This window comes from Pteropus vampyrus, unplaced genomic scaffold (assembly GCF_000151845.1).
Source record: "Pteropus vampyrus isolate Shadow unplaced genomic scaffold, Pvam_2.0 Scaffold477, whole genome shotgun sequence".
Lineage (NCBI taxonomy): Eukaryota > Metazoa > Chordata > Mammalia > Chiroptera > Pteropodidae > Pteropus > Pteropus vampyrus.
Window position 1 is genome coordinate 2,209,220 of NW_011889258.1, and position 10,158 is coordinate 2,219,377.

The 10,158-nt window shown below is 34.7% G+C and overlaps 1 pseudogene; it reads left to right on the forward strand.

Moving 5' to 3' along the window:
• The first annotated feature begins 3,762 nt into the window (after positions 1–3,762).
• LOC105307122 overlaps positions 3,763–10,158 on the forward strand; it is a 120,885-nt pseudogene continuing 114,489 nt past the window's right edge.

Consider the following 10,158-nt stretch of genomic DNA (forward strand, 5'->3'; position numbering starts at 1 on the left):
TATTTAACCTTTGGCACTTTAATTATGATGTATCTTGATGTAGACCTCTTTGTGTTCCTCTTTCTTGGGACTCTGTGAGCTTCCTAGGGTGTATGTCTATTTCCTTCACCAGGTTAGGGAATTTTTCCATCACTATTTCTTCAAATAGATTTTTCTCTTCTTGTTCTCCCTCTCCTCCTTCATGTACCCCTATTAAATGGATATTTTTACATTTAATTTTGTCTCAAAGACTTTTAAAATTATTATTATATTCTTGACTTCTTTTTTCTTGCTCTCTGATTAGGTGGCTTTGGTTTCCCCATCGTCTACATTGGTGGTTTGATTCTCTTCTTCATCTGTTGATTCCCTCTAATATACTCTTCATCTCAGGTAATGTAGTCTTCGTTTCTGACTGATTGTCTTTTATAATTTTCATTTCCATTTTTATGTTTTTTTTAAATCTCTGTTAAAGTTCTCACTGAATTCATTTACACTTCCCCCAAGTTCACTGAGCATCTTTATAAACAGTGTTTTGAACACTGCATCTGTTAGATTGCTTGACTCTATTTTTCCTTGATCTCTGTTCTGTTCTTTCATATACATTCTGCTTCATTGTCTTCCCATATTAGCTGCCTTTCTGTGTGTGTACCTATGTACTAATCAAAGGTCCTAAGTCTCCCAGTCCTATTAGTGTGACTTTTTGTAATAGGTGTCCAGAGGCACAGTCCTGAGAAAGGTTCATCTGCAGGCGAAATTTAGCCCCAGCCTGTGTCCTTCCAGGGCCACCTGTTAAGATTCAGCAAGCAATCCGCAGATGTTGTGCTTATAGTTGCTTCAAGAAGCCATGCCAGAAATCAAGGTAAGCTGCCACCAGTGTGGGTCTTGGGGCTTGCTTAGCAAGTTGCACAGGACTCACCAAGGACACAACTGAATGTGGCTTGAGTAGGGCCATGAGTTGGAGAAGGAGGAGTTTCAGGGAATCCTCTGTGTATAGTGACCTCTGTTATCCAGTTTAATGATGTCTCAGGTATGGCAGAGCTGAGTCCACGTACTGGAATCGGGGAGGGCGCCACAGAGGAACAATGGATACTACCAGCACTTCTGCCTGGGAGAAAGCCTTGCCTCTGGCCCTCTTTCTGACAACTCAGTGTCACCCTGTACGTCCCTGGCGACCTCCCCTGCCCCACCTCCCCCAAGCAGCCGACCAGGCTCTGGTTCTCAGAGTGAGTGACTCTGTCACTACAAAAGTCCGGTTGCAAACATAACCCCTTTGAGAGGGTTCTGCAGCTGCCAGCTGCCTCTGCCGTAGTCTCTGTCCCATTCAGCTGCTGGGAACCTGGCGCCCTCAAGTCTTCAGCCCCTGTTATGTCCTCCTGTGATTTCTTAGTTTTCACCCTAGTTGTAGGGCTTCTGTTCATCTAGACCCCAGGTAACCGCTTGCTGTTTGCTCCGTGTTTCCATCACAATTTTGATGTGGTCCTAAGAGCTCCATGTTTCCATCACAACTTTGATGTGGTCCTAAAGCCATTATCATCTACACCATTTTCCCCCATCTCCAGTGCTCTAATGTTTTGACAAATAAGGAGGTGCTATTGTCCAGACAAATGATAAATCTCATTACTTTTTACATTTGGGGATCTGAATGAATCAGACTCTGAAAACCAATAGCTGGCTGATGTTGAGCAGTGGCTGAACTAGTCAATGTGAAGAATCCTACACTGAAATAATATCTCAAAAAGGGCTGGAGAATATTTTCATATGGTCTAGGGATAAATATGTTTGTAGAATGGTAGATTTCTTACAGCTTATTTCTCAACTTGGAGTCTCAGTCAAAGCCACCTGAGAAACTTCTCTGAGAAAAATTTTCTTGGCCTTCAACCCAGATCTACCAAGTCTGACTCTGTGGTTTGGGCTTGGAAATATGATATAAGTTCTAAAACAGATGATATTGGTGAGCAACCTGTGATCTAGATCAGTTCTTTCACTGTAAATATAAGGAAACAGAGTCAGAAAAGGTAAGTCATTTGCTGAAGGTCACCTTTTTTCTTTTCATCTGTATCTATGTACAATGAATATTGGAGAAGGAGGGCTCTGAGTAATACAGAGGGTGCCCTTTTCTCAGAGAAATTTAAACTCTCAGTGGGAAGACAAGATTAAGACACATTAAACAACTAGAAAGCAATTCAAGACATCTTAATTTTTTTTTTCCCCAAAGAGGTTGGGGACATAGGTGAGAAATTTGGAAACCCACTACTGAAAGCTAAATAGGGATACGGGGTCTTTTTTCTTTCATAAATTACTGTATAATGAATCTTAGCAGACTGTGTCATATAATATTTCATGGGAAATACCAGATCTGTGACCGTACAGTGTGACTCTGAAATGAAGATGCAGTTTATAGGCTATTTACTTAGCTTATTTACAGTTTTTCAATCTTTCAATATAGTCTAGTTCAGTTTATTGCAATGAAGTCACAATTTTAATGCCACCTTATACTGGCAACTCCTAATTTTGGTCACTTGGGTTGTGACTGTTTAATCGTTAGTTTTTTTTTTTTTCCATTTTGAATATTTCTTTGTACTTGTACCTTGAGACTACAGTGATGATATCAATAGGACACATTTATGCAGGGCTTTAATGTTCTTTATTTTGGTTATATCATAGAGTAATTATACTAAAAAGAAAACAAAATTAGGAAGTCATACTTTCCAGTATGTTACTTTCAAGCTGCTGAAGGTTTAAATCATACATCCGAGACAATAATTATTTTATTGTATTATTATTTTAAAAATTCTTGAGGAACAAACTTTCAGCTGTGCATCGTGATGTTTTATCACCCAACTAGTGAAAAAAATTTCTTATACACCTATTGCTCTTATAATACTCTACCCTGAGAATAAATATTCAGAGTGTTCTTTGAAGAGTTCTTTACAGAAGACAAATAATGTTCCAGCTTCATATTTAGCATTAATTAGATAAAATGCAAGTGATATTAAATTTCATATGATCCAAGAAATGCTGTGTACTTAATACCCTTAGAACATATAAGACAAAGGTTGTACCCAATTTTCATGGATTTGGTCCAAAATGGAACAAGACTTGGGTTTAAAGAAGCATAGCAGAAGACTGAAGATAGTATGTGCTATTTTTCTGAGCAAGAAAGTGTTCTCTTCTCATGGGGAGATGCATCTGTTGCAGAAAAGGAAGAAAAGGATGTTGAGTTCTCATGTATGAAAAGAACAACTGGTCACAAGAATAGATTCTCAGCTGAAAGGGACAGTTAGAACATAATTCTGAGAAACGGGTACATAAAGCAGTAGGTTAGCAAGGGAGAAGTCTTCTCTGAGGGAATTTTACTTCCATTTGTAATGTTAGATTTTTACCCATGCTACTTATACTTCACAGGAATATATAATATAGTGTTTGGGAGTGTTTTGCAAGCTATAAGATCTATACAAATGTTAATAAATCATTCGTGCAGTTTTTCCTAGCTTACAGTGATCCTTCCCTTCTCCAAATTCCTAACGGTTTTATGGTTTTTGTACCTCACTCTAGAGATTGAAGTAAAGATATAATAATAATAATAATAATAATAATAACAAGAACAATAATAACAAATAATGTCATATCTATTGCATACTTATGTGCCAGGCAATATTTTTACGTGATTTATATGAAATGCCTCATTTATTCCTCACAACTATTTACAAGGTGGAAAATTCGTATTTGGAGATATGTTTTGCACTGTAGATAAGAAGACAGATTCTAGGTTGGAAATGGATAATGTTAGATCGAGTTGCAATAATGACTAACTTCAGAGATGACATTACTGAAGAGACATGCATACCAAAGAAAACTCGTCAGCTGATCACAGAAGAGTGATAATTTTCTATTATAAATTAATAAAGATATTCTTGTTGAAAAATATATAGCAAACTACTACTATATTTTTAAATTTTATTATTGTCCTGGAATATAGATTTCAAATGTCCATTATCTATAGCAGCTACACTAAAATGAATAAAATAAGTATTGACAAATAAATACTGGTTCACACTGAACACCCCCACCCCAGGCTCCATTGCATAAGATTAGTGCAAACATACATGGTTGTAAGTCACAGATGCTGCAACTTCCATTGAGAACCTACAATTACCTCAAGCTTGGAAATCATTAGGCTCCATGCTTCTCATGGAGACTTTCGGGACTAATTTCCTATGCCTCTGATCTCTGTTTTGTCATTCAGAACATAAAATAGAAGGTCTTACTAAATATTTCTTATTTGGCAGTAGTCTTCAAAATAGTAACAAAAAAATCCTGAATGTGAATCAACAATATAAATACAATCTTCAATATTATCTTTTCACACCTTAATGTATTGTACTGTGCAAATGTGCTCATCTCACCCTAAACCTCATCCTCCTTCTGTGCAGAGTTTACTTAGACGTTCTAGTTCTAAGGCACAATCAAACTTATATTGAAATGCATTTCTTTTCTTTTGATCAAGGTGCCTCTCTTCATCCACCTTCCCATCACTGTACCCTCAGGAACTTCTCCTTCATAATTGGAAAATTTACACATATATTCAGTTTGTTCTGGGAATATTCCAGTCACCTCCTTGTCTTAACAGAGTCTGGATTCTCCCTTGAAAACATTGCTTCTTCAGAATCAGGAGGTGGGTTGTTTACTCACTTGTTCCCTATTGGTCCTTCTAGCCCAACAGTTTCCCATTGTCTTATAGAAATCGTCTGCTACATTGAGCCACATGCCATTCTTCTATGCTACTCTCTCCTATGCCTTGGCTAGTTTTCTCTTTCATAGAAGACTGTAATACATGGCTCAAAGTTTTTCTACCTGAAATACTGTTACGTTTTTATTATAAAAGAATATATTTATTACTTGGGAAGTTTTTAAATTTACAGAGCAATTGGAAAACATAATACTTAAAAGTTCATTAGAATGTAAAAGCAGTAACTTCTACTCCAGTCAGATCTCTCCAAGAAAAATCATACGTTCAGTGTGTGTTCTTTATTAAAAACATTCATCTTCATGCCAATCAGTGCCACCAGTTGGTTTTAAACTCCATGGGAACAAAGTTAACTATTAGAAATACCAAGAGTAACAATAAAAATAATAATTATAATAAATGTCTATTGGGTGTGGGGATTTTCCACTCTTTCAGAAGTTTGATTTTTCCTTTATTCAGTGAGGACAAATTATGATCATTGTTTTGTCAGTTGCTACTGGAGATCGTTTAACTTCATTCACATTAGTTCAGAGATCCCAGGTTTAAATGTCACTGAGATAATGTTAAATAACTCTTTGGGGCTCTGCAGGAAGCTCAATTTCTTCCATTAAGCCACATAGAATAAAATTCACAAAATAGTCATTTTTATTCTCCAGTGGCCATTCTACTTTAGTCATAGTCATCATCCCAAATGCTCTATTGACATTGAGCATCCTATTTCCTTACTACAGTCTCCTGTCTTCCCAGATAGCTTATTCAATCACTCCCATTACAATTGTTCTTTAACTTTTTGTCCATTGATATTTCTTTCTACTATCTAAGTAGCCTTCTCTTATTTTCACTTTCATGCTCATCCATCTTAGAGTCTATGAACCATTATTTCAATAGCTATCTTGCCAAATAGGTACAACCTATGGAAAGGTTATTTATTGTATTTTCTTTCTCCTACATGTCTTTGTAAACCAATGATTTCACAGAAGGCAGGGAAACATCATGGTGCTTGATCTATGTTTAATATCTGCCTAACCCTTTATATTGTGCTTGTCTTGTTTCCTGTTGCAATAGCAATGCCTAACACACCGTCAATCATATATTTATTAAATGAATAATAAATTAATGAGACCAGAATTAAGAAGAGTTTACAAACATTAGAGATAAACTTGGAGTAATTAAAAATTATTCTAACAATCAGTACATTCAAAATAAGATAGGCTTTATTGTTAATTAAGAATTTCTATGTCATTAGAGATGTTCAAGGATGGGCTAGGTATAGTTAAAGAGAGCACATGTGGCTGACAGATTGGGATATAATCTGTACACTCAAAGTTGAGGTGCTATGACTGCAAGCGAATCTGTTGCCAAGCCACACAGATATGCTTTTGTCAAAGAAAAAATCCTCCTGTACCACATATATTTCCATTTCTTACATGAAATTGAGCTCTATTATAATTTTATGGAATTATCATAGTATATAAAAACTGCTTCGACATAGCTCTAGTACCTCTCCTTTTTGTATTACTATGTCATACAAATTAAATCTTTTAAAATTATAAGCCAATCATCACAAATTTATAAATTTTACTTTATGTATTTTTAAAAATTAGATAGTACAAAATATTTATAAACAAAAAACAGATTTATATTCTTACTTTTATTCATCTACATATTTTTCTTTATCAGTGGAATACTGTCTAGTATCATATTTATTGAGATAAAATTTGTTAATAACATTATATGTTTCAAGTGTACAACATTATAATTCAATATCTGTATACACTATAGTGTGCTCATGACACAAAATTCTAGTTTCCATCTAGTTGCCCACTTTACTCATTTCACTCTTCCCCATCCCCCTTTCCCTCTGGTGATCACCAATATATTCTATGTATCTATGAGTTTATTTTTGTTTTGTTTTGTTGCTTGCACATTTTTTTTTTAATCCCACATAAGAGTGAAATCATATGGTTGTTCTTTTCTGATTATTTTCACTTAGCATAATACCTTAAAGGTCTACTGATGTTCTCACAAATGTCAATATCTTGTCTTCTTTATACCTGAGTAGTATTCCATGATATATGTGTGTGTGTATGTATGTGTGTGTGTGTGTGTGTGTGTGTGTGTGTATATATATATATATATTTATATATACACATATATATTTCACACAAAGATACCATTCATTCATCAATAAATACTTAGGCTGTTTCCACATCTTGACTATTGTAAATAATGCTGCAATAAACATAGAAGTGCATATATCTTTTCTAATTAGAAACTTTAGTTTGACTTTTGACATTCTTCGGATAAATACCCAAAAGAGGAATTGCTAGATCATATGATAGTTCTATTCGTTTTTTATTTATTTTATTTTTTTATTAAGTTTATTGGGGTAACATCAGCTAATACGATTATATAATTTTCAGGTGTACATTATAACTTGACATCTATATTCTATTGTGTGATTACCACTCAAAGTCCAGTTTCCTTCAGCTACCATATGTTTGATCCCCTTTACCCACTTCACCCTCCCCCTACCATCCTATATTTGCCTCCCTTGACCACGACTACATCTCTCCTCCTCCCCTACTACCGACCCTGTGATAACCACTAGTCTATTGTCCATGTCCCTGAGTCTCTGTTTGTCCTGTTCATTTGTTGCTTTTAGGTTTATATCCCACATATAAGTGATATCACGTGATTATCAACTTTTACAGTCGGGCTTATTTTGCTTAGCATGATTATCTCGAGGTCCATCCATGTTGTGGCAAATGACAGTATTTCATCTATTCTTATGGTTGAGTAATATTCCATTGTATATATGTGCCACAGCTTCTTTAGCCAATCATCTATCATAGGACACTTCAGTTGCTTCCGTGTCCTGGCCACTGTGAATAATGCTGCTATGAAAATCTGTGTGTAAATATCTTTTTGAATATGAGTTTTCAAGTCTTTGGGGGTAAATACCCAGTAGAGGGATTGCTGGATCATATGGTAGATCAATTTTTAGATTTCTGAGGAACCTCCGTAACTGTTTTCCATAGTGGCTGTACCAATTTGCAGTCTCACCAGCAGTGTATGAGAGTTTTTTTTCTCTGTATTTTCTCCAACATTTGTTATTACTTGTCCTGTTGATTATAGCTATTCTAAGCGGTGTGAGATGATATTTCATTGAGGTTTTGATTTGCATTTCCCTAATAGCTAGCAAAGTTGAGCATCTTTTCATATGTTTGCAGACCATTTGTATGTCCTCTAGGGAGAAGTGTCCGTTCAAGTCCATTGTCCATTTTTTTATTGGATTGTTTGATTTTTGTTGTTAGTGAGTCATATCAGTTATTTGTATATTTTGGATATTAGGCCCTTATCAAAGGCATTGCTTGCAAATATATTTTCTCATTGAGATGGTTGTCTCTTTACCTTGCTGATGATTACTTTTGCTGAGCAAAAGCTTTTTAGTTTGATGTAGGTCCCTTATTTTACTTTGGTTTTTACTTCCCTTGCCTTTGAGGTCAAATTCATACCATCCTCTTTAACTCTAAGGTCCTTGAGTTTAGTTTCTATGTTTTCTACTACACTTTTTATTGTTTCAGGTCTTATATTCAGGTCCTTAATCCATTTTGAGTTAATTTTGGTGTGTGGTGATAGACAACAGTCTAGTTTCATTCTTTGGCAGGTGGCTTTCCAGTTTTCCCAGCACCATTTATTGAGGAGGCTTTCCATTCTCCACTGTATATTTTTTCGTGTTTTTGTCAAAAATTATTTTCCCATATAAATATGGGTTTACTTCTAGATTTTCGATTCTGTTCCACTGGTCAGTATGTCTGTTTTGAGACCAATACCATGCTGTTTTGATTACTGTTGCTTTGTAGTATAATTTGAAGTCGGGCAGATTGATACCTCCAGTCTCGTTCTTTTTTCTCAGGATTGCTTTGACGATTTGAGATCTTTTGTGCTTCCATACAGATCTGATGAATTTTTGTCCTATTTCTTTAAAAAATGCTGATGAGATTTTGATGGAGATAGCATTAAATCTGTATAATGCTTTAGGTAATATGGTCATTTTAACTATGTTGATTCTTCCAACCCAAGAACACGGAATATCTTTCCATTTCTTTGTGTCTTCTTTAATTTCTTTTACTAGAGTCTTATATAATACAAAAGGAATTATTTTTTCCAATTTTTTTCTTACACTTTATTATTAGAGTATAGGAACACTATGGATTTTTGAACGTTGATTTTGTATCCACAGACTTTACTGTATTTGCTTATTGTTTCCAGTAGTGTTCTTGTGGAGTCTTTAGGATTTTCTATATAGAGAACCATGTCATCTGCAAATAGTGACAGTTTGACTTCTTTGTTTCCTATTTAGATGCCTTTTATATCTTTCTCTTTTCTGATTGCACTCACTAGGCCCTCCAATGTTATATTGAATAACAGTGGTGATAGTGGACAGCCTGTCCTTGTTCCTGATCTTAGAGGTAAGGTTTTTATTTTTTCACAATTAAGCATAATGTTGGCTGAGGGTGTGTCATATATGTTCTTTATTATGTTAAGGTACTTTCCTTCTATACCGATTTTGTTGAGTGTTTTGATCATAAATGGATGCTGTATATTTTCTAAGGCTTTTTCTGCATCTATTAATATGATCATATGATAGTTATTTTTTAATTTGTTTATAAGGTGTATCATATTAATCGATTTGCATATGTTGAACCATTCCTGTGCCTCTGAGATGAAGCCCACTTGATCATGGTGTATAATCTTTGTAATATGTTGCTTTATTTGGATTGCTAGTATCTTATTTAGTTTTTCTGCATCTGTGTTAATGAGAGATATCGGTCTGTATTTTTCTATCTTTTTTTTTTTTTTTGCATTATCTTTACCAGGTTTTAGTATCAGAATAATATTGATCTCATTAAATGAGTTGGGAAGTATTGCTTCCTTTTCGATTTTTTAGGAAGAGTTTGAGGAGAATAGGTATTAAATCTTCTTTGAATGTTTGGTAGAATTCACTGGTGAAGCCATCTGGTACTGGACTTTTACTTTTTGGTAGGTTTTTGATGATTGTTTCAATTTCCATACTTCTGATCAATCTATTTAGATTTTCCAGTTCTTCTTGGTTCAGTCTAGGAAGATTGTATTTTTCTAAGTCCTGGTCCATTTCTTCTAGATTATTAAATTTGGTGTTATATACTTTTTCATAGTATTCTTGTATGATCCTTTGTATCTGCGATGTCAGTTGTAATTTCTGCTCTTTCATCCCTGATTTTGTTTATTTGTGTTTTTTCCTCTTTTTTCTTTAGTGAGTTTAGCCAGGAGTTTGTCAATTTTATTAACATTTTCAAAGAACAAGCTCTTTGTTGCATTTATTTTTTCTATTGTTTTATTATTTTGTTATTGTTTTCAGTTACATTTATTTCTGCTCTAATTTTGAT